This window comes from Vidua macroura, chromosome 15, assembly GCF_024509145.1.
Source record: "Vidua macroura isolate BioBank_ID:100142 chromosome 15, ASM2450914v1, whole genome shotgun sequence".
NCBI lineage: Eukaryota > Metazoa > Chordata > Aves > Passeriformes > Viduidae > Vidua > Vidua macroura.
In genome coordinates this window covers 14,745,301-14,769,643 of record NC_071585.1, presented here as the reverse complement: position 1 = coordinate 14,769,643, position 24,343 = coordinate 14,745,301, and positions in this window count along the sequence as shown.

Genomic DNA, 24,343 nt, shown 5'->3' with positions numbered 1-24,343 from the left:
TTCCGATGGCATTAGTGCATCCAAGATGCCCTCAGATCATTTGCAGAAACAGTCCAGGCCAGTCCAGACCTGGAAAGAAACTTCTTTCTTCAGGTGAGGGGGTAGCTGTTCCATACAGAACTCATTAGCCACTCTGCTGAGTTGCCAATTATTAATTGTTTTGATCAGTGGCTCTTCAGTAACGTTCATCTCCCAGGCTTGCTCAGGACCAGCCTTTCCTGATGAGCTGTCAGGCAGCAACCTCTGCTCTTGCCTCTCTTAGAGACGTTGATCTGACAGCATTCATTTTGCTGAACTTTTTGAGCTACCATGCTGGCTAGATTTTTCCTTTCCTTGTTAATCTAAAACCAAAATAAAACAAAAAAAAAATTGCTCTTGACTGAGTGTTAAAAATAGCAAACAGAGTTTTTTAACAAATGACCCATGATGGCACATCAGTGACTGTGCTCTGTGAAAGATAAGGAGAATCCTGGCTGCAGCTTAGAAATGCAGGCATGCTGGTGAGGGAGTGATTTCCAGCTTCTCAAAAGCACCATGAAATACAAGGTCATACTTCCTTAAAGCCAGAGTAACAGGGAAGCATTTCTGTGATTCCCGTTTCTCCAGGGTAGTTAGCTCCACTTTTCCTTCAGTGCCCACCCAGAATATACACAGAGAAGCAACAGCAAATAAAAAACGTGACTGTAAAATTGAGCAGCAGGATTTACAGCTAATAGTACTTTAAACTTTTGAAAATAACTTGATCAAGTCTCAATGAGACTCCTTTGAAATAGCAAACCATCTCTTGCATGAAAATGTATTCACCAGAGTGTAGTTAATAGCCAGCTACGAGAGACCATTTTTACCACTGAAATTGCAGCTAATTCATCATATCTCAAGGGCTGGTTTTGTTTTTTTTTTTCACTGCTAACTTTCATTCTATCAATACAATTCTTTGCACAAGACAGCACTGATAATGCAGAATAGAGCCAAGGCTTGGAGAAATAAAGAGAGAACGTGCACTATGTGAGCCCAGAGCAAGACAGAAAAGCTGAATAACACCCGGTGCTGAGGAACATCAGCCCCCCTAAAGAAGTGGCTGCAGAGCTCTCCCCCTGCTTGGGCTGCAGCTCATTAGCTTCCAAATCTCCACAAACTTCTCCTGAAATTCAGGTGAACTCTGGTGTCAAGATCACAGCTATAATTGCAGCTTTTCCCTGAACAGGGGCTGCTCAGACTTACCTGGCAGCAAACAGAAATTAGACAGAGCAGCAAGTCCCCCAGACTCCTCAGTCAGCTCACACAGAGGCAAGATCTACAATCCAGAAATAACAGGGCAAACCTGCAGTGGGGTTTATTTGTCACTGTCTCCTTTTTATAAACATTTTCTGCAAAGAAAGTTAAGGGTTTATAAACATTTTCTGCAAAGAAAGTAAGACATGAAACAGCAGCATAAAAAATAATATTACTTCTGAAAAATAATATTACTTCTGCTAAAATCAAATCATGGTCGTAAACACAGAAAAAATATGAGGAAACACCTTTTGAAAAGCACCTAAAGGTCAGGAGAAGGAAAAAAAAAAAGAATGCTGTATTCAGTTGCATTAACTTACCTAGTTTTCACACCACAAGATTAATAAATTTAAATTATTTTTTCTGATATAAATTTTAAAACTGTCATTCTCACCACTGCCAAGTGATGGTGGGAAGCAGGGAGAGGTCTGCACCTTTGTGCTGACTGCCTTGAGCATCTCAACACACACAGCTTTTGTTACAAATCTTCACCCCCTTACTAAAATTTGCTGGCCTGACTCCCTTTATGTTTACACTAATCATACCCACTTCCATATTAACTGGGGAACAAAATATAGGAAAAAAACATTACAAAAGTGAGCCACACTGTGACACCACACACTCCAGACTCCAGCTCAGCACAGCAACTCCAGGCCTGGGCACTCCGTGCCTGTTTGGTGGGTCCTCAGCACCTGCTGAATCAGATTAGAAATTCAGGGGAGGGAATGCAAATTGAAATGCTAAAATCTTCAGCAATTCTGGCACTGGGAAAAATCCATGGGATAGGACCAATAAAAAATAAACTAGGGCATGAGAATTATTAATCTCTCTAAAGCTCAGTGAGGGCTCCCTGCCTGGCACTGCAGCCTCCAGAGGATGCATCCCCATGGCTCCGCAGCCACACTCTGCTCACATATTTATGTGTGTGTGTTTATCACATGCTAACATGGGACTTTCTCTGATTTGTATACAGGATTAAAAAAGTGAAGTTTCCATCAAATTTAGGGAAAACCTTAATGGTGATTTAAGGCAGTGAAATCTGGCTTGCCACCAGACTGTGACAGCACTGTATTTTTTTCTGCCAGGGTTAGGTGCTCTCTGGTGCAGCAGCATTCTTTATCTTTTTTTTTTTTTTTTAACAAAGAATATATTAATCATTTATGAAGCTGTGGAGTCTTTTCTGGACTCTGAGCACTGTTAAAGACACAGGGTAGGCAGTGTGTGGCAGGAGAGGGCAAGGAGGGAGAGCCTGGATGTGGCTGGAGCTCTGGGTCTGTCTGAGGGCAACGTCACGGCCACGTCTGGCGGGTTTGGAAACACTCGTCAGCAGGATGATCTCCAGTTTGTGTTCATGAATAAATTTCACTTTGCAAAAGCACAAAAAAAGCCAGCAGCATCCCTGGCTGCACAGGGTAAAGCTACTCAGCTTTCAGTCCATGTGCTTAATAATATCACCTAAGGCCATGCCGTGAACACACTGTCTAGGGAGCCTTTTTGCTCATTTTTTTTCCCCTCTCTGCCACATTTCATCATGCTTAATAATAAAATTCAATAATTGTTAGCATGGAGATGAACCACTTTCTCTGGGAATAGCCCTGAAAAAACAGCAAGCAACGTGGTGAGGTGCTACTGCACAAAACCCAAAAGGAATTCCCAGCCCCTGGTGCCCTCCTTTGAGCAATTGATATCCCCAGTGCTTTGCATTTTACCTCGCTGTCAGAAATGTCCCTGTGTGGGGAAAAGGAACGGCGAGGCAGCGGCTCAGCCTCGGAGCGTGCGACTGACATATATAATCTAGATTGGCTCTCCCAGGCAGACCTTTGATTGAGGAGGAAGAAGAGCAGCTGGTCAAAGTAATCTGCTCAGAGCAATTTGCATAATTTTCTCCCCCGTTTCCTCCGGCATTGTGAGCGTGTCTGGAGAGGAACACAAGCGGCAGATGCTGCGTCGCTCTCTCACAGGGTACGGCAAAGTGGAGAACGTGGGTCAGAATTCATCTGCTAAATATCCCCAACAGGTTAAACAGTTCTGGAGAGCTTCAGTCACAGATCTCCTTTTCAAAAGCTTTTTCTTTTTTTTTTTTCTCCTTCTTTTTCCCTTCACTGAGTACAAATGATTCCATTTCTCCAGCAGTTGCATGTTTCCTTTCACACTTATGTGCTATTCAGAAAGATGCTCTTTGTGTTGCTTTATGGAGCTGGCTTCCAAGACCAAGTATTCCTTTCCCCTGCTTGGATGAAGAACCCATTACAAATGGGTTATTTGAGAACAGAAAGACAGGCTTCTGGATTAAAAATGAATGTGCATTTAATATTAAACACAACGTTTTTAATTGTGGCAAGGAAGGCTAAAAACCATTCTCTGGAGTTCCAGTTTTTATTGGGTCTGGGACACTGGTGGAAGCTGCAAATCTTGCAGCTGACTCACCCACTTCCAAAATAGGTGCCTGAAATTTGGCATCAGGTTTGTGATCCTGCTGAGATGAAGGACTCTGTAAGAACAGCACTGATATTTACCCTGACTTTTAAATACTTTGCGGGACAAGGGAAGTAATTTTTTTTAAGTCGTCAAAAAGCTGCTTTTCCCCAAAATTTCTTTCCAAGTTGCTGGAAGCGAATAATACTGGTTCCATTTAAACTATTTGCAGGAGTCCAGCACAGTGGATACTACAACCCAACCCCTGCTACATGTAGCCCAGCAGCTACATTTCCTAACCCAGGGGACACTGCCTGCAGGAAAGCCCCTGAACCAGCCCCAGGGGCTCTGCTCTCCCCCTTTCCCTTGCTGATTTAAAATAAGCAAAGTCATCAGCAGAGACTGTTAATTTTTCCTTGTGAATGCTCCAAAAATCAAGTCTAAAAATCGTCCAGGAAAAAACCTCAAACACATAAATTCTGTTCTTGCTCTTCCCTCCTGGGAAGCTTTCCCAAAAAAAAGGCAGCCACTCTGACTGAGGATGGGAATCATCTAGCAAAGTTGGGGAGGTGGCAGAACCTTCTTCAAATAAGAGTGAAAAAGATAAATATTGAAAGGTAACCATGAGTTTAGCACTCCTGATTCAGAGCTCCCCTGAGGGTGCCTACAGCAGGCTGACAGCTCCCATGCTGCATCCAAGGCCACAGGGACACGGAGGAATTTGGTTCATGCACTCTCCAGCACTACCAGATGTCTGCTCCCTCCACAACTGGAGCTCAGACAGTGAAGCAATCCCCACCATGTCCCTGTTGGCCATCTGGGAAGCCACTGTCACAGCAGGGGTAAAATGCCCTGTGTTGTGCAGTCCCACACTGGATAACGTCAGGCTGTGATCCATGGTAGATGCCAGAAGAGGGGCCAACATCTATTTCAGACTTTGCAGGAAGCCATGGGCACACGGTGCCGAAAGCAAGTGAAAGGAGCCCACTCCAAATGGGGATTGCCACACTCACTGTTTCTCCACCACATGCCAAAAACTGTAACAATCCTAAAAAATAAAAAGGAAAAGGAGTTTGGGTTTTTTATCCCTCCCCTCAACAGCATCAACATCTTTTGCGGGATTTCAAAAGTATGGTCCTTCTTCTCTCAACTCTCTTTCCCCTATGGATTTGACTCAGGGCTTTCTTAGAGGTTTTTCAGGCCTTTTGAAATAAAAAACCAGAAATAAATGAAAAAATCCCAGGGATTTCCCACCTCTGCATCTGCCCTTATTTCAGTGACCGAGTTCCTTCCAGGTGTGGATACTCAAGTCCATCCTTGATGCATGTCATTCCTTGGATGTTTGGTCTCACTGATTGATTTTCTGTGTCTGACGTGACACCACTGGTGTCCCACAATGCCAACTCAAGCTCCTTGAGGGGCACTGGCACCCGCTGGGGAGTGTCCCTCTGACCTCCACAGGCACCTGGCAGCTCCCTGAGGTTTCTGCTCACAAGAGCAGCACTGAGCAACTCTTCTTACCCAGCTACAGATTCTGAACAGAGCTCAGCTGGAAAGAAAGAGCCAAGGCCAGGACTTCCACCATATTCCCTCTGCACTACCATAGCAAGAGATGTGAACTTTCTGATAGCAAAAGGAGAAGCCTGGAAGCTTTATGTTACTGAATTGGGACAGGAATTTCTTCAGCCACATGAAGTCTTTCAATATAGAAGGAGAAAGGACAAAAGTTTTCAGACTTTTTTCCTTCGTGCTCCTCCAGATCCTGCCTCTCTGAGCCAAGCCTAGCAAAGCCAGCTGCTGAAACATGGCTCCAGCCCTGGCTATCCCTCTTGGAAGGGTGAAGCCAAGCCACCTGGGCTGCACCCCCACACAGGAGACGTGATTAATTTTTGGGCAACGAGTGATTTGTTGGCATGACAGCCATAAACAACAGACTCCATTAATTAACATTAGACTGGAGTGTCTGTGCTGTTCCTCAGTTTTGCATCCAATAGCACCTACTCTGCCCTTGTTCATCTGGAGAATATCCCAGAAATAAAAACTAAAACACTTTGGGGAAAAACCCAGATTTAGGATAGTTAAAGAGTTATCCTTTAACTCTGTGTTAACCTGTCCTGTGAGGCATTTTTTTCTTGAGGTAGCTAATCACACTAATTACAAAAACTCCAAGAGTTAATTTACTTTGTAAAAGCGCCTTTCATTGTTCTATTAGCACATCTGGTAAAATCACAGTTTTCATTTAGTAATCCAACATGTCCTGTACCCTCTGCCTCATCTCCTATTAATATTAGTGTCAGCTTTGTACTAACCCTCCTTTTTCTCTCTCTTTTTTTTTTTTTTCTTTTTCTTTTTTTTTGTTTTGTGTGTGTGTGTGTGTGTGGAAACTAACTACCTTTCAGTCACTGAAATGCTAATTTCAGAGACTGGCAGTAGGCAGCTAGAAGATAATGTTACATGTTTCCAACCTCCCACGGGGGAAAAACCTGGAGGAATCACAACATCTGAGATGCTTTTGCATTTTGGATAGGAAGACAAAGGGAAAACAGTGCGTGTGTATACCCAGACACAAACACATTTGGAGACTGGGTCTTAGAGATTAAAAACATAATTGATATTGGGTGTGTTTGCTCCTTACAGGGCAGGCAAGGGAGAGATCTGAGCTTTAGATTCTCAGAAAGAGGAGAAACACAACTGGCAAGTCCCTGTTTGAAATAAATATCTTGATGGGTATATTTCTTCTCAAGAATACACACTAGGAAATGGCAGTATTCCGCACTGAAGTGCAGAATATTTGTCATATTTTCTTGCCTTGTCACTTTTTCTGCACTGTTTCATTGAGGACTGCTCCTGAAGGAACAATTGCCTTATTGTCACCCTGGATGTCCCAGGAGCAGCACAACACAGCCAAACAAAGAGGAGGGAGGGGGAAGAAAGGCTGAAAAAGTAGAACAACTTTTCCAGCGTGAATCACTGGGGCTTAAGTGAATCCTTCCTTCAGCTTGGTCTGCTGAAATCCTGAATCTGCTTCCTCCTCTCAGTGTGTGTGGGCTCACACTGTCACTTCCTCTCTCCACTTTGGGTACTTTGGGTCTTCCCTGATCAAAAAAGGATAAACAACCCCCCCAAACTCATAAAATCTCTGATGTTGCTTTTGGGAGAACACACAAATTTCCTGTTATCTTTACCTGACTAAAAGGGACTGGTCCAGGGCACCTCAGTTTGGTTTTTAATGCAACATTGCTGGGTTTCATCAGTTCTGATTTGGCCTGGAAGGAGACAATCCAGGCAATTCCCAATGCCCAGCGCAAACCAGAGTCTGGCAAGAGAAAGTACCAGGAAAAGGCAGGATGCAGCTCAGGCCTTGGCACACAAGGACAGCAGGGCCAAGAAACCAAACCTTGGCTGGAAATCCAAACTCAGACACCGTGAGACCTGTTATGTAGTGAGGGAGAAGGACAGGATGTTGGATTTAAATCCACAAATTAAACCAAACACAAACTGGATCTGAAAAGGAGAACATCCAAAGGCATTGACTACAGGTTAGCTGAAATCTCAGGGCAATGAGTTGCAGCAACGTTTCACAGCACACTTGAATGTGTAACACAGAGAGCTGCTGGCATGAGGAAAATTTAAAAAAAATATTTGAGTACTTACTTGGACCCGTTAGCAACTAATTCTTGGTGGAATAGGATAACTGGGCTTAGACAAAGCTGTTACTTGTCAGTTCAGATTCTTTCCTGCTCTCTAATACTCAGCTCAGTTCCCCCATGGCTGCCTGGTGTGTTATAAAAGCAATCATACCAATTAAGCATTCTGTCAGTTTTGAACTCATAACGTTTGAGTATCCACATCTTGGCTTTCACTGACATCATCACAAGCAATTGCACGAATTTCTCTTTAAAAATGACCTCTCTTTAGCTGAGCCACAGGAATCGCCATGTCAAAACTTGAAGTCCATTGCAAATGCTATACTGGGGAGCTTAAATTGTGATCAAATTTCCCATCAGAGAGCCAGTAAAATCCTTGAGAAAATTATCCTGACTGCTGCCCCACTTCACGCCAGAGGCATTTTTCCCTGGGGTCAGGAGATCAGGCTAACCTAGCACCAAGATATTGTATCTGTGCCTTCAAAGTGGTGGTCTGGATGCAGATCACTCAGTATTTTTGTATCAGGTTCTTGGTTAGACCCTACACACATATTTAAGTGAATTACTATAGAGTCCCTTTATTTTCTTTCTGTTTTTCCATTCCAGAGAATGCTCATTGTTATTGGGTTTTTGAGCCGAGGCTCAAGGATCACATTTGATTGCATAGGACAAACCATTTTAAGTGGTAAAGCTTAAGGATGGAAAAAATGAAAATTATGTAATTTAATAATGGACCGCAACAATGGAGCACAATCTTCCTGCACATTATTGACAATGATCATCTCCGGCTGCCAGCACTGCTGGCTGTGAGGATTCAGGATTTTCCCTGTGCCAACACAGACCTCACTCCCATTTCCAAGCTTTCCAAGTGCAAACAGACCACAGGCTGCTTTGCATTACAGGGAGGCCTGCCCATCAGTTTTCTGTGAAAGGCTTTCACAGATTTTTACAACCTGGTGTGTGCACACAGGCGTGCAGCATCGTCCCTGCAGCGTTCTGCTTACCTGCACATGCACAAAGCCAGGGGTTTGGCTGCACACCTTGAGGCAATGCTTGTGGAGGAAGATCTTTGCTCAGCACAGAGAGGGGCAAAGCATTCCTGCTGGGCTGGGCATTTCTACAGCAGCAGAAAGCTCCTCATCATGGACCCCCATTGCTCACCTCAACATCACGTTCCTGGGGCAAATACAGCCCCTGGCCTTTTGTTTCCAGCTCACTCTGTTTCTTGTTCCCTGAATGTCTGCATTTGAAAAAAGCCCAAATCTCAACTGAAATCTCACTCTACTCTGACAGCCTCTGCAGTGCTCCTTGTATAGGTGGAGCCATGTGTGGGGTGTGTGGTTTCAAGCCCACCATCGGCCAGGTTTCCAGTGCAAGCCTTTCAACGGAGTTAAGCTCACAGTTCCAAAGAGCCTACGAATTTTACCTGACCTGCTGTCAGTATTTTGAGCTCTCTGCTGCTTTGGAGGGGAGTTTGCTGTCCAGCAGACTGTTCCTTCAGATTAGCAGAGCACAGTGACACACTGAGCTGTCACACTTAGCTGGTATTCAACGGGTCGGTCCTTATGAATAATGATTAACATTTTGAAATTAATTAGGGAAAGGCTTCCAACGTCTATCTAGGATGATAAAGATGTAGTTGTTAGTGACAGTGACATGATGAAGACTTTTACATTGGAGGCAAGCTGCCATATTTCTCACTGCCCATGCAGCAAGGTCAGCTACTCACTTCCATATGATCAGGGCAGTCCCAAGAGAGAGCAAAACACTACCCAAAGGGATAAAGGAAAATCAATTCTGAAAAAATAAGCTATAGCCCAAACCTCCACCAGAAAATCCAACAAAACTCAAAAACCCTCCAAGAAAACAAATCTGGAGATTCAAGTAAATCAGATTGCCTAAACTATAGATTCACTTCCTTCTTGTGAAACATCTGTGGAGGCTGCTCATATCCTGGCCCATCCACCCACTCCCACATTCCAGCACCCAAAAAGTAAAAATGAGATCTGCTCTTCGGAGGCTGGCTAGCACGAACACTCCAGTGCCAGGTATGTGCAGCTGCGTGCTTGATTGCTAATCCATCTGCAGGGCTCAGCGTGGGCCACTTTTGTTTGAGCCTCAAGTAAGGATGGGAAAATGGGTTGGAATAAATAATGTGAAAGCCCTTGGCCTTTTGCCTCTTTTGAAAGCTGAATTGGAAACAAGAGTTCCTTCCAGGTTCTCAAATGCTTGGTTTGTGCCACCCATTTGATTATTATGCTGCTCCATTTTAGGATCCCATGTGGGAGAGCAGCCCCTGAAACATTGCTTTTCTCCCATTGCCCTCCCAGGCTGATTGGAAGCAGAGGGAACTTGTAGGAAACCTGTTTTGTAGAAATGTTAACACGAAGTTTTTTGCATCAAAAGAGTTGAGTGAGCACAGGTAAATATTCAGCATTGGAGAATGAGGGGGAACAAAGTGTTAAATCTGGAGCTAAACTCAGCACATCTGAAGGACTGGATGCACCAAGAGTGGATAAGCCACTCTTGGCTTGATCAAGAGTAGATTTAACATAATATACAAAAGAAATGCAAAGTTCAGCTAAAAAACCCTGCTCGCTTCTCACTGGTTTATATTTCTTGTTTCTTATCCTGGCTCTGCCTCATCCTCTTCTCTCAGTGGGCCATGGGTGTTACCGAGCAGCATGGTAATACTTGGCCCACATCCTAAACCATGGATTTTTGTAAACATCAGTGAATAAAATTATTTAACATCCTGCCTGAACATTGTTTTAAACCTCTGGGTACATACAAGGGAATGCCAGACCCATAAAACTTACATGCAGAAGAGAAAAAGGCTTCTCTCTGAGTGAATTTTAAGTCACCAATTCTTGACAGATGAACATCTCAAAATCAAGAACTATTTTGCAGAAAGTGAGATATGGTCAGAGACACCCAAACACTGTCTGACTGAGGGTAAAGCCTCTACCTGAACTATGGGAATTTAAGTTTCCAGATTACTTGAGCTGGAGAGGGCACTTTGAACCAGGGGTTTTGTTTCCTAAGGCAACTCCCCAACTGGATCAATAAACCATCACAGCTGGGACTGGTATTCAAACAACCATTTCCCATCTCTGCAGTAATGTTTCTCCCACTGTGAGAGTCTCACACCCATTTCCTAAACCAGCTGCAGGAGCCCCTCAGACACCAGTGCACCTTCCTTAGGACTCACTCCCCACATCCCAGACCCACACCCAGTCCCTGCAATGGTTTCCCAATTTGAAGAATGGGATGGTTGCTGATGGAGAAGAAGCCTGGGAGGTCTGATCCTGGCCATGCTGGGCGAGTTCATCTCCCGGTGTCCCCTCACTGCTCATTGCCTGTGGCAGCTGGGAACGCTCCCAGGCAAAACACGAGTGGAAGGGGCACAGTCTTGCACCTTGTCCTATATCCTGGAGGGAAATGAGTTATTCCCAGCTCTCTGCTCAGGCTGCAAAAAGGGCACTTCTCCTCTAGAGAGCGGCTGCCCTGCCTCCCTCCATCTCCAGGATGAAATGGATTCATCACAAGGTGCTTAGCGGGATGAGCCGTCTCCACTCAAATCCCGGGATTTGCGATTTGTGCTGCTCCGGGGCTGTGGGAGGGCGCTGGGCTCACTCTCCCTTTCCATTTGACTCAGCCTTCTCATAGCAGGGATTATCCTCCTCTATCAAAGGGAAAGCTGCGGAGCAGACGCCCGCCTATTCTTCCCGAGCACTGAGCCTGACAGCCGGCTTTTCAGCCCCGCTCCCATTACCAGCTGCCCTACAATGAGCCAGCTAAACTCCACACAAGGCCCACATGGAGCTCCAGAAGGAGCTGGGGGGCTGCAGGGAGCGGGAGAGGAGAGGGGGAAGCCGGGCAGAGTGGCCAAGGGAGAGAAACAACTCATGCAGATGAGGGAGAGTTAATCCTATTTAGCACATGTATATTATCAATGAGAGTGTGCGGTGGGGAAGGGCAGGGGGGGAGCCCCCCACTGCAGGCAGGCGGAGGCAGACAAAAAGGTCATTCATGTGTGGCTCACAGAATTAAGAAGGTACCACAATCTGCTGCTGGTTTGGCTCCAAATGCTTCTTCGTATTCAAATCAAACCCCCTTCCCCCAGCCCAGCCTGGAAAACTTCCTCACTTCCCTGTCCCTGCCTCGATGTGCAATTACCTGGCCCAGTTTCACCCTCCATCCCTTCTGGTGGCAGTGGGGAGATGAGGGGCAGCAGCCGCATCCCAGACCTCAAAATTTCAATTTACACTAAGATTTGGGCTTAGAAGTGTAACACTGGTGTGGCTCCCCTTGTGTTCAGAATTATTCCAGAAATGGCTAAGGACCCACATTTCCTCAGTGCTGAGAGGAGCTTCTAAATCGTTGAGCCCCTCAAAAATTTTGGTCTAGAATTAGGATATCAGCGTGAGAGCCCAGGGATATTTTGTTTTGATCGTGGACCATCATTAGCTGTGGCTTTGCAGTAAGACTGAGTTTGCAAAGATCCTCTCTGCCCAAGTTTTATCCCCAGCACATCCCAACAAACGACTTTCTACATCCTCCCAACTTGGCTGTTCAGCAGAGCTGTGCCTTCCCCTGCAAAGTTCCTGCTTCCTCAAGAGCCCATGAAAAGGAATTCAAAACTCAGAGTTCTTTTCAATAACAGTGTGGGGATGAAAGACCAGGGCTGGAGCGAGTAATTTAAAATGCATAAAAAAAAATTCTGAGGCTCGAATCTAGTCTGTCCCTTCAGAGGAAAAACAAAATGTATTTTGGACAAACCACTTGACTGCTTATGAACCACAAACACAAATATTGCTCCTTAATTTGCATTCAGTGCCAGAGGAGAGCTGCACTCACTCTAATGAGCATTGCCAGCCACCCTTTTCCATGGAGAACTCCTCAGCCACCCCAAAGGAACCAGCAACTCCTCTGGGGCCCTGGTGCTGGCTAACTCCAGCCTTTGGATGGCAGCTTGTGCTGCATGGCACAGATCTCGCTTCACCCCCCGGTAATCTCCTTGCCTTCTCCACAGGAATCAGGGATAGAGGAGCTCTCTCCTCCCCTACTGTACATGCTCATAGGTTTTAATCCAATTAAACTGTTCTCTCCCCTTGACAGAGTCTCTTTTTTCTTCATTTGCTTTCAATAAAGGAGCATCATTTGCTTGGGAGCATTCCAGGGTTGCAACAACAGGCCTTTGCTTACATGTGTTGCTTACAAGTGGAAAACTGCAAACGAAGCTCAAGGTTTATTTTAGGAGGAGGGTAGAAATGGCCCTGTTATTTAATTTTTTTTTATGCTTTTAAAACCTTATTAAGCAAATTAAATTTCAAGAGACATTTCACTCTTATTCTGGGAAGTCCCTTCCTCGTCCCTTTCTTGTCCCAGATTGGTTTGTCAGCACAGGCTGCCCATTGCCTGGCTCCCACAGACCCATCAAGCATCGATTTTGACACTTAACAGAATTAGAAATGCCAGCCATCCAAACCCTGATGGCTTTTCACAGGGAACGAGCACTAACCTCCATTAGGAGGCCTCCTTTTATCACATAGATCCTCTTAAAATTCAATTTGTAATGAAATTCTCCCCCATCTCCCCAAACCCTGCCAGCTGCCAGCCCCATCCCAGTACCTCCAACACTCATTCCTCGCTCAGATAGACCTATATCCAATCCTTTCTGTAATCTAAAAAAAACCATCACTTATACCACTACTCTCTGCTGGAAGGAAGCCACAGTCAATAGGTGAATCAGGTCTGCACCTCGTACCCCTGAGTTAATAAATGTTGAAAAGAGGGTGAGCTGAAGCCTTTGATAAATATCTCTTGTGCCAGCTGAATAAACTTATTGTCACAATGCAGCACCCCTAAGTTCATTGTAAAAATGTGCCTGAAACATGAAGATAACAGGGAAAAACTCAAATATCGTTGGCCTGCAAATCCTCCAGCCTTGAGCAAAGAACTATCTGCAGAGAAACAAAGTCAGGAAAATCCAACTTAAAGATAAGTGGAACTGCTGTTAATGTGAGGCAGTGCACTACCTGGGTTTGATCCAAAAATTAGTCAAGTTCTTCATTTAACTACAGGGGGTGGTTGGATTAGATCCCACTTAGCTGATGTGCCAGGGGCAGGAACGTGCAATTCTCTATCTTTCTCCTCCTTTTAAATGCTCTCAGACTCTTATGGTATTTTACAAATCATTCAAGGACTTGATGGGTTAGCAGGAAATTTCCTTTGTGCTGCTGTGCCAGAGACAAGGAACAGATCTGGTAGGCAGCTCTTCATTTTACTGTGAGATCCCCATTCAACTGCATGGAATGTATGCACAGGATTAAAAATTATCCATGATTACAATTTAGAGTGTTATAAACCACTCAGCACCTGGAGCCCTAGTGAGGCGATATGTAAAGATTAATAATATAAGCATTTGAAAATCCACTTCCCCTTTGGTTGTTTGCCAGGATCACAGTCCAGAATATAGCATTTTCCATGCAAAAAGTGGTAAGCTGATTAACAGCTAAAGGAGAGCACTTTTGTGCACTTTCTTCAGCATGTACAGTACATACCATGTCATCAGCCCATCCTGAACCTGTATCTCAATAACCAGAAACTCAATCTGGGGATTGCATTTTAATAAATAGTTATTGAAGGGGCAAGTGCTGCTCAGATATTTGGCCAAAATGACTCTCCATCAATTTGGATTAGTTCAGTTGAAATCTAAGGAGTTTGATTTGTCTGATGATGACTGGACTTTCATTAAATGCATGTTTTCCTCCTGAGCATAGTTTTAAGGTTTGATCTCCAAGACTGAGCAAATGCATTTAACCTCCACCAAGCCATGGAGTCAAACTTCGTCTAGTGTTCAGAGTCTGGTTCAAAAATCATTCAAATTAGTGTCTGTGTTTCCACTGGCCTCAGCAGGCTATAGATTTCATCCCAGTTCGGATCTCTTCATTTAAGTTTAACACCAAAGTCTTCTGAAGTGAATCAGGCAATTCCGATTGACACCAGTGATCTCAGAACCATGCTTGTTTATCTCCAGCTTTGTCTTAAAAGCATCAAAAGGAAATTAAAACCAGAGCACCTTAGCAAGGTAAATAGCATTTCAACTATAAAGGACTCTAACCTCTTAAGCTGTACATGTTTGGGTAAGGTTTTTGGAAATTAAACACATTTCTTCCTCCCATAGTGTACTTTTACTCTTCAACAGTCTGCTCCAGAGTTTACACTGGAATGGGATTTGCTGTTGAGTGAGCTTTACTCATATAACTTCTCAAAGTGCCGACAATTGTTGCAAATGATGCTCCCCATTAACAGTAAATGCTTTCACTGTCTCCAGCTCTATAAATCGCTAAATATTACAAGGAGTTACTCCTTAGTTCCTCTCATGAGAGATTAGAAATGGGACTTCTGTGGACACAACTGGTAAAAGTAAAAAAGGATTTTTCTCTCTTGTCCTTTTAGTAGCTGTTTATCGAATGGGAAGGGAGGGGCACTGCGACCCCCACAGTTAATTTTTTTTTCCATATAGTTTCCCTTATGCTCTGCATCAGAACTCCCCTAGAAGAAATTCAGTGAGAAGACAATTCCAAACGATTAGCACTCCCTGATAATTTTTACAAGAATCTTCCAAATACTAAGACCATCAATAAAAATCTCAGGAGTTCTCTGAGTTACAGATTTAGTTTCAAGTGGTTTTTGTACCAGTGCCACGAGTGGAACGAGCACCCAGAGCATAAATAGCAGAGGCTGTAGAGAATGGAGTAGGGCAGGTCGCTCCAGCACGAGGGGTTTATCCAAATGCCAGTCAATTAAATGCCCCAGAGAAAGGGACATCATTCCTTTCCTTCACCCTGTTTCTCTCAATACATAGAGGGCAGACCTTGTTCTCACTTTCCCCTTGCCAACCCTCATCACCTCCATTGGCTTTCTAGGAGGGACTCGAGATTAATGCCCGTGTAGCAGAGCAGATTTAAGAATTACTTTATTTCAGTGGAAAGGTCTTGCTGCTACTTTAAAATATGTCCTTCTCTTTTTGTCTGACATTGCAATTAATCAAGTCTCCCACCCACTCAGAGCCTGTCTTTAGAGCTTCTCTGTCTCTCACTTTCTTTTATAGATGAGGCTTTAGTGCCTGCCAGAATTTATAGAGGGAAGTAACATGGATTCAGCCAGGACCTCAGAAAACAGGCTCTGATATTCTCATGGCACATCTTCTCCTTGCCCCCTATCACAAGATGCACCAGCAGCTGTTCTCTCTCCTTGAGCCTTCATCTGCTCCTGCATCCCTACAGCCACAGAGGGCCTTGTACAGCAATCATCCTGGCTCTGCCAAAGGGGAAGGAAACATCTAACATGGCATGTTAGAGGAATCTCAGGGCTCCAATTAGCATAATTAACTTAGAGAGTCTAACAAAGGGCACTGTGCAACCTGATCTCTCCCAGCAAACCAGCCTCACAGGCTCTCCCCACCCCCAAATCTGAGGCTTCAAGGACTCGGCTGGTTTTGGGGAAGGGACCAGAACCAGGGGAGAGGGGGAGCAGGAATCTGAGTTTTGCTCCCAGTGAAAGTACTTTTCCATGAACAGAAGTAATTTAGCCCTTTGTTTGTAACATTAGTGTAGTTGGCTAAGAGTTCTGGACTCGGTCTCTCTCACACTATCCAATAGTCAGCTTCAGTTTCCAGGAGCCCAAGTCAAAATCTGGGCGCAGAGTTAATGACTCCCAGCTGCAGGGCTGAGTTCAGGCCCAAGGTCTGGGTCAGATTTGTCACCAAACAGTCCTCGACAGGCACGAAGTCACCACAAGGTATTAGAGCAGGGTCATGTATGTGCAAGGTCACCACAGGGAGAAGGCTGGGGTTTGTTTGTTTTGCATATGTGTTAGTAAAGGGAAATCACTACAGAACAATGTAAATGTTATACCTTCCAACTGTAAATGTTATACCTCTCACTAAAAAAAATAGGCCTGGTTATTTGTTTCTTGGCAAAACATGTCTGTTTCTCCTTTGTCAGTAGGTGCAAGTTGATTTCTGGAGCCCAAAACACCTCTTTTTGGCTAAATACCTGTTTCTTTTTTCTTTTAGTAGCACACCCTGGAGGAGCATAACTGAACTGACATAAATTACATGTGGAGGAAGCGGGAGTTTAATGAATAGAAGACTTGTGGAATTCACTTGATGTTGGCACATTAACGCACTTTTCCTGTGCACTGAAAGTAGTTTCTGTAGTTTCCCCACATAAATTGGGAAGAAGAAAAAAAAAAAAAATAAGAGAGAGAAAGAAAACATTTAAGACATAGACCTTAGGGTTCTATGAGCAGTTTGATCATTCTGTGAAATGACATTTGAATGAACCAAGATCAGACAAGCAGGGCAGTGCTGAAGTAGGTAGCAGAAATCTTCTTGTGCCCTCTTTGGTATATGCTTAGTAAATGCTTGCCAACAAATAATTCTGTGATAGCTTTAATTTGAAATAAATAAGTACCAGCAACCTGGTCCTCTCAATACTCTTTCAAATAATAAACTCAGCCAAAAAACTGATACCTTGAAGAATATAGCAGCACCAAGAGAGTAATATCAATGCCCTTGGTAATGGCATCCATTTCTGCGTTCCCTCTGGTTCTTTTAAATACTACACACGGGTGGACTGGGAGTCTTTCAAAACAGAACCTGAGTGCATAAATAAATGTGTGCTGACTTGTGCTGTTCTCTTCCAGCATTATAGGAAACACATTTGTTTATCAGGTCTGATTAAGCTTACACGATCCAAGCCCTGCCAGAGTCAGGAGTGCATTGTACACATTATTTGATAAGAGAGAAGGATGAGTTATGTAAACACCTAGCAACATGTGAGGGAGATTTACTCTAATTGTTTATGTGCCTTTGTGGGAAGATTATAATCATGTTGTTTCATTAAACAAAACAGTTGTACAAGTTCTATAAGACAAATTGCCTTTTGCTCTATTCACTCACAAAGGTCATCCTGTTACCACTGATTAGCACCAGACAGCCAGTCATACTTTGGCAAAAGGAGAGTTCATTCATAGCAGGAATGCAGAGTCTTTCTCAGAATAGGTTTCCCAGTGACTGACTTGGCAAAGACACAACAGAGAAAACACTTCTGCCCAATATCAAACATTCACCTTCTGACAGCTCCAGAGGACATCTCTCCTTCACAGCAGTGCTGAGCACCACCGGTTCAAGCCTTTGGCTGCATCAGAGAGAGCCACAAGTAAATACACAGAGGTGAAATGCAGGTAAATCTTTCCAGATATTGCTAACTAATGGAGTAACCAACCTTATTGCTAAGTAATCCCCAAAAGAACTGTTAAAGTTGGAGGAAATACAGCAGCAGAGGAAGCTGAAGTTCTCCGTTAAGTCTCTCCTAGTGTTAGAGAAGCCTCTTCTGATTTCCTCCTCCTGCATCCCCATCTCACTTCATTACAGGCAGCCCAAGCAGCAGCCATGGACTCTCTGAACACACACCCCACTCCCCAGAGCTTGGCAACCATCTCGCTTTGTCTCTTTGATGGGCATGTAGGAAACAAATGAGAAGGAGAAGATGTTTGAAGAGTCCATTAACATGGTTAGCCCGGACGCGTTGACAATAAATCGATTCTTTTTGACGTGGTTGTCGCTGTAATGAAGGTATATTTCTGGATAACTCTTCTTAATGCAAGATAAGATATGGATGGCTCATATCTTCCTGACACGTGTCCAGCATGTCAACCAGTGGCATAAGAAAAGGTTGTTTTGTTGATGCACTAATCAGAGATAAAGTTTAAGATTAATGATGATGGGTGTTTTTGTCTGTCATATTTTTTGAAGGATAGAGGTCGCACACTCCTGGGGATGGCAAAGTTAGTGCCCTACCTCTGAAAAGAAAATGAACACTCAACAAGACCCATATTAAAAGGTCCCTCTTTCCTCTAGAGATTGAAAGTGGCAGTCAAAGGAAAAACATGCCTAAACTTGAATGTCACAGCACATTTCCCCACTGTTGCTGAGGTTCTGGCATTTGAAGGGATCTTTTAAGGCTCCTTTCTCTGATGTATAAAAGGAATGTTTAGTACAGTGAAGAAATGTATATAAGAGTCATAGTGGCAAGAGGAGAGAAACAAAGCAAAAAATTAGCAAGGGGAGGCCATGGATGGAAATAGGAAGATCTTTTCCTACTTCTAAATATACCCGGGCCTGTCACTCTTCACAGCATTCTGCTGTGGGGCCATTTAGCTGTATGAAATGGGGCACAACCCAGGGCTGTCCCAGCTGGTGGGATCCAGAGCACCTCTGAGGTCCCACTGTGGTCCTGGCTGAGGGCAAGGGAAGCACCAGTCCCAGGACCATTGCACACCCTTCTTACCCTGCTGGCTGGAAGGATGCACAGACCAATGCTCAGAGGTGTCCCTTGGCAATGTTATGCTCTCATTTCCCTACATTTAAAGCTGATGTAATTCTAATATCCACCATAGCACATGAGTTTTAGCCTATTTTGTTTCTTAGGTGAGGTATTATCATGGTTTAACCCCAGAGGGCCACAAAACACTGTTATGGGGACTTGGAAAGACAAACACTGTCAATGCTCTCATTTCTCCTTCCTCCTCAGCTTTATATGCTGAGAATGACACCACATGATCTGAGACATCCCTGGGGTCAGCTGTCCTGGCTGTGTCCCCCCAGTGCCTTCCTCTGCTTAAGCCCTGATCAGCAGTCATGGAAATGGCCTTCAATTATCCACACTGCTTCTAGGACAAATCCAAAACACAGCTCCAGACCAACAACTATGAAGAAAATTAACCCTACCCCAAGCAAAATCAGCCACAGGTATTCAATTAATGTTTGGTGAGACCTGAAATCTATGGAGAAGAGGCCTTATTACCTTGGATCACCTTGAATTCTATTGTTAGGATCAACAACAAAACCCTTGGTAGTAATTAAAAAAACTTAATTTTTTCTGCTTCAGAGTATTGTTTCAGCTTTGGAGAGAATTAACATTTAATTACTTTGAGACTAAAGAAACAAACAAGCAATTAACTGCCTTCAATTCACTTAGCAAAGGGATGAAGTCATGCAGAACATATTTTGACTGGAGATAGGTAAGAGTCAAAATCATGAAGATTAATGCTTCTAAATTTTGGGATAAGTTCAGGAACAACTCCCAGGGTCTGAATTAGCCACCAGTGTTCTGGTTTTGCATCTAATCTAAAATGGGAAAAGGACCAACAATTCATTAGAGCAGCTAGTTTTGTAATGCTTTTGCAAATAAAATCGACAGAAACAAAGTTTGCAAAATTTTTAGACTTCAACCCAAAGCCCAGTTCAAAACTTGGCTCCCAAAAAGCATCAGATTTTCTCTACCAAAGAGCATAAATCCATTTTGGAGAAGGCTTCTGTTTAAAAGGCTACATTGTTAAGCTCTTGACTCTAACACCATTGATAGCTCTGGAACTGATTTAAACAAATAGAAAAAGAAAAACTGTTAAAAAATACCAGGTTTTGTCTTTCCAAAACTTGTCACTTTAAAATATCTGGGGTAATTTTTAAGCCTTTTTTTTTTCCTTCTGTTTTCTTCTCCTCTAGGTTTTGTCACTGTGTGATGGAATCACTGATATTGCACCACTTTTTTTCCCGTTCATTTTTCCTGTCTTTTTTTTCCCTTTCATTTTTCTTGCCTTTTTTTTCAGTTATCTTTCTGCTATTTTTCAATTTGTGTTCAGTTGAATAATTGTGAAAAGATTAAAAAAAAAAGGAAAAGAAAAGTAAAACACAACACCAACTCCACAACTTTAAGACTTAAAAATTATGGAGGTTCAGAGGGACCCATTCCAGAAGGTTCTGTGAGTTATTCCATTCCGTGACTACCTTGGCTACATGGGGTGTAGGGAGACAGAAATGAAAGAAACATCTGAAATGTCAGTATTTAAACTATTCATAATTTGAAATTACTGCTTTTATACCCAAATACCCACTGGATACACAGTTTGAAATGTGTTGCCAGACTCAGGAAAGACACTTTTTGACAATGAAAAGTATTCCATATTCTGGCTGGAACATTTCAGGTTTGATCTCTTCCCTAGGACACCCAGAGGACACAAGGCCATCTTGCCATCTCCTAAAACATCACCAATTTCTGTTAACCTGTTCCCTCATTAACAATTTCCAAACAATAACATTCGCACACCTCCAGGGCAGCACTTGCCATTTGCAGTGCTCCTGCAGTTATTCCTCACACATGGATATTTCCCATTCAGCTCTAAGGCTAGGGATCAATTCAATGCAACTACAACTAATTAAGTAAATAAATAAACAGCAGTCCAACAAAACTTTGCTGAGGAGTTAAATGTTCTGCTACTGGTAACAAGCCTCCAAAGCCATTCAGCAAGATGTTTGTCTTACCTCTCAAGTGTAGAGTAGAAGGGCAGGAAGAGAAATTGGGTCTCTAAAAAAGGAAGTTATAAAGGAGTTGTCTGCAACCAGCCTGCACCACTCTGCATCATTAGGAATAACAGGCATCTGTGGCTCTTCCTTCCCTCCTGGTTTCCTTCCCTCCAGAGCCTTTAGGGCTCTTTTCTTACTGCTGGCCCAGTGAAGACTCAAGGTTTCCTCTTCTGCCCATGGTCTTTAATTTGTTTTAATTTTTAATTTTGTTTAGTGTTAATTTCAAAAACACCATGGTGGATTCTCGAGCAGAACAGGGCAGCCAGCACCAGCTGCAAAGGCAGCCTTTCTTTAGATGTGACATGAAACACAAATTTAATAGCAAACAGAGGCCTAGGGCCAAACGTGACATCTCTCAAATCTGAGACATTGTTCTCACTATGATCTGGCATCAAATCATGGAAGCAGGTTAATATTAGCCTGTTCAAATAGATTTTCAGTCAAGACCTCACTCAGAAACAGCTGGAAGAAAAAGCCAAATTAAAACCACACTTTTGTTTCTTAGGGGTTTTCCATTTTAACCTAGACCTGAAGCTGCAGGTACAGGCTCTGATCCAGGAGCTCCAAATTCAGGGCCAGAGGAGATGGTTTCCACTGTGCCATTGAAACCCAGGCCCACTCTCTCCCCATCTTCCCAGAGAGATGAAGTTTCTCCATAGATCCACTTCTCCATCTGAGCTTGCAGGTGACACTGCTGATCTTTGACATGAAGAACTGGGATTCCAAACTGATTTACAAAGCCAATGCCGAGTAGATGAGCAAAATGAAATCATAGCTGCCTGACCTGCTTATACACTAAAAGGCCTTGTGGGGGGAAAAAATCAATTAATCAATTTGTTTATGGAGGCAACTTAGCAACAGGGAGCACATGGAAGTGATTGGCTGGGCCTGTTAATAAGCAAGTTGAATTGCAGATAGTTGCATCAACTGATTTCAAATTTTGGGATATTGATTTTTGTTAAGAAGATTCATTTCCACTGACCCTCCTCCCAGAGAAAGAATCACTGTTCCTTTATGTCAAAGGAGTATCATGCTGAGATTAAGAATTACCACGTTATCACTTCAAGGAGATTTTGGTACACTCAGGGTTTCTAAGCCTGGGCTTAAACAACAACTTGTCTGCTACTCCCTTGCTTTGTGGAGGCACCTCAGGAGACAGGGCTTGTAAGATGCCAAAGGGCAAATATATTTTAAAATAGTCATATTATTTGCTAAGTGCTTGTTTCATGTTAAATAGCAGGTCGTGTTCAAAATCCTCACAAAACAAAGGAAGAATTACATTTTCTCTTCTAGATTTTAATTACTGGATAATAAATGCAATAAATAAATATATAAATATCAGTACTACCTGATATTTTCTGTAGTTTTAATTAATGTCTTAAGTTATCTTTTTAGAGGAACATTTGAAACCTATGATGGATGTGAGTTTGCAGTAGAGATGGTAATTGGAAATACAAGTGGTATTGGGCATTACAGCCCACAACATCTCGACAGGCAGAGATTGGCCTCAGGGAAGCCTGTGCATCCAAACACCCACACCCTGGGAATTTCTGGCTGTCAGTGTCACCATTCTGCAAACCAACACCTTCATTTCCTGCTCTCTGCCACCCCCACCCAGGTGCAGGCACCTCACTTCCACTCACCTTTTCAAGGCATGGTCCTCATGGAAACACTACCCCTGGAGCTGCCCCTTTGGAGAGGCTGCAGGTAACTCTCAGGGATACTGGGCACTGCAGCATCCTGGGAATGTGCTCCAATGCCCCAACAGACACCAGCCTGTGGCTGCACAGGCTGCAGAGAACCCAAGGTGGGTGCAGGACATGCAGCCTGCCTCGGTGAAGAGACCCTGTCAAGGCTCACCCCTCATGTAAACCACACCTTCACCTTCAAACTCAGACTTAAAACAAGTGCTGAGCCTGGGAAAAAGTTATTTTATCTCAGCAAAGTCCCAAAAGAGTCTCAAAGAGAGGGGAGCTATCCTTCTACCCCAAGCATTACTGCCAGAGGGCCAACAGCTTTACTGGGAGGCTCCATCCTGTTTAGAAAATGAGAGATGCTCTTGGGTTTCTTCCTCTGCTCCCTCTCAGAACCTGGTGCACGATGCACACTTTTTATTTCTTCTTCTGACTGAACAAGGTTGCCCATGATTGTAAATCATCCTGGTGATTTCTTTAGAAAGTTTGCCTCATTTATGCCCATGACTTCGTGGCCTCCTGATACCTTTACTTACATCAGGACTTCTTCCACAGTAGGGCCGTTTATTGTCGTTCTCCTGAGACCAAGGGGGCAGAGGGAAAGGAACTACAGGCACTCACATCTGAGATGTAAAAAATATGGGTTTCAAACAAGTATAAACAAATGGGAATGTGAATGCTGAGAGCACAAGATTGCCCAGCTCTGAGTTTCTGCAGAGGCCCTTTTATTTACTGAACATTTTTGTGTACACGAAATTTCAGCCCTCGATAGAGCAAAGAGCTGGTTTTGATACTAAGAGCAAAAATATTTGCTGTAAATGTCATGACACGCCTTGTCCATAATATGATTTTTTCCAGATGGTTATTTTTTTCAAATTACTGAGTGGAAAAATATGTCTTAAGACAAGTACACATAAAAATAATTCTTTTTCCTATTATTGTTTTTTTTTTTTTTTTTCTTTCTTTCTACATTTGTAAAAGTGCTGCTGCTTGCCACAGGATGATATGCTGGGAGAGCACATACATCCTGACATCTGATTAATCATGAATAGAGGTGTGTGTGTAATCCTTAACTGACAGGGTAGCTGACCAGAAACCGTTTTATTACCTGAAATACAAAGATGTACATTATTTACACCCTCTTCAAGGTGGTTTCTAAGACCAAAACATTTCACTGAGTAAGAGGTGGGTTGGCTTTGACCCCAAGCAAGTCCATACCTCCTTTGTTAGCAGGGACACAAACCTGCTTCTGGGTTCAGAATGATCTCAGCTGGCAGTCCCACCCAACACAGCAGCTGGATGATCCTCTTCATCCTGATCTTGATTTATTCAATTTGGTGTTGGTGGGGTTGTGCCAGACGTGGCACAGCTCCCCTGTAAAACAACATCCCACTCTGCAGTGTGTTTGTTTCTCATGGAGAAGTGGAGCCAGTTGAGCTCTGCCCACACAATCTGGAGCTGGAAGGAAGCTTACCCAAGTCAGGATTGTGCTGGGATGGAGGACAGACTCCTGCATAGCAAGGGCACCAGTTTGGGAAGATTCCTCCTGACAAGCATCATGCCATGCTTTCTACTTGCTCAGGCTTTCTGTTATTCATGTTCCTGAGAGGCACAGTGAGCTGGCAAGCCACAGGGTGAAGGCACAGGATTACAGGATTTTGGTGATGGAGTGCAGTAAGGAATCCCATGCAGTAGCTGGAAGGTGGAAGGGGAATAAACAAACTCTGGGCTGTTCAGAAAGAAAATGAGGGCCAGACCCAGGCCAGGAGGTCTCCCCTCCTGTTCTGCATCCAGCTTCTGCCTTTCTCTGAGGGCCAAACAGCTTTTTGTTTAGCAGCTCCCAACAGCAGATAGAAGACAAACTATTTCATTTCTTC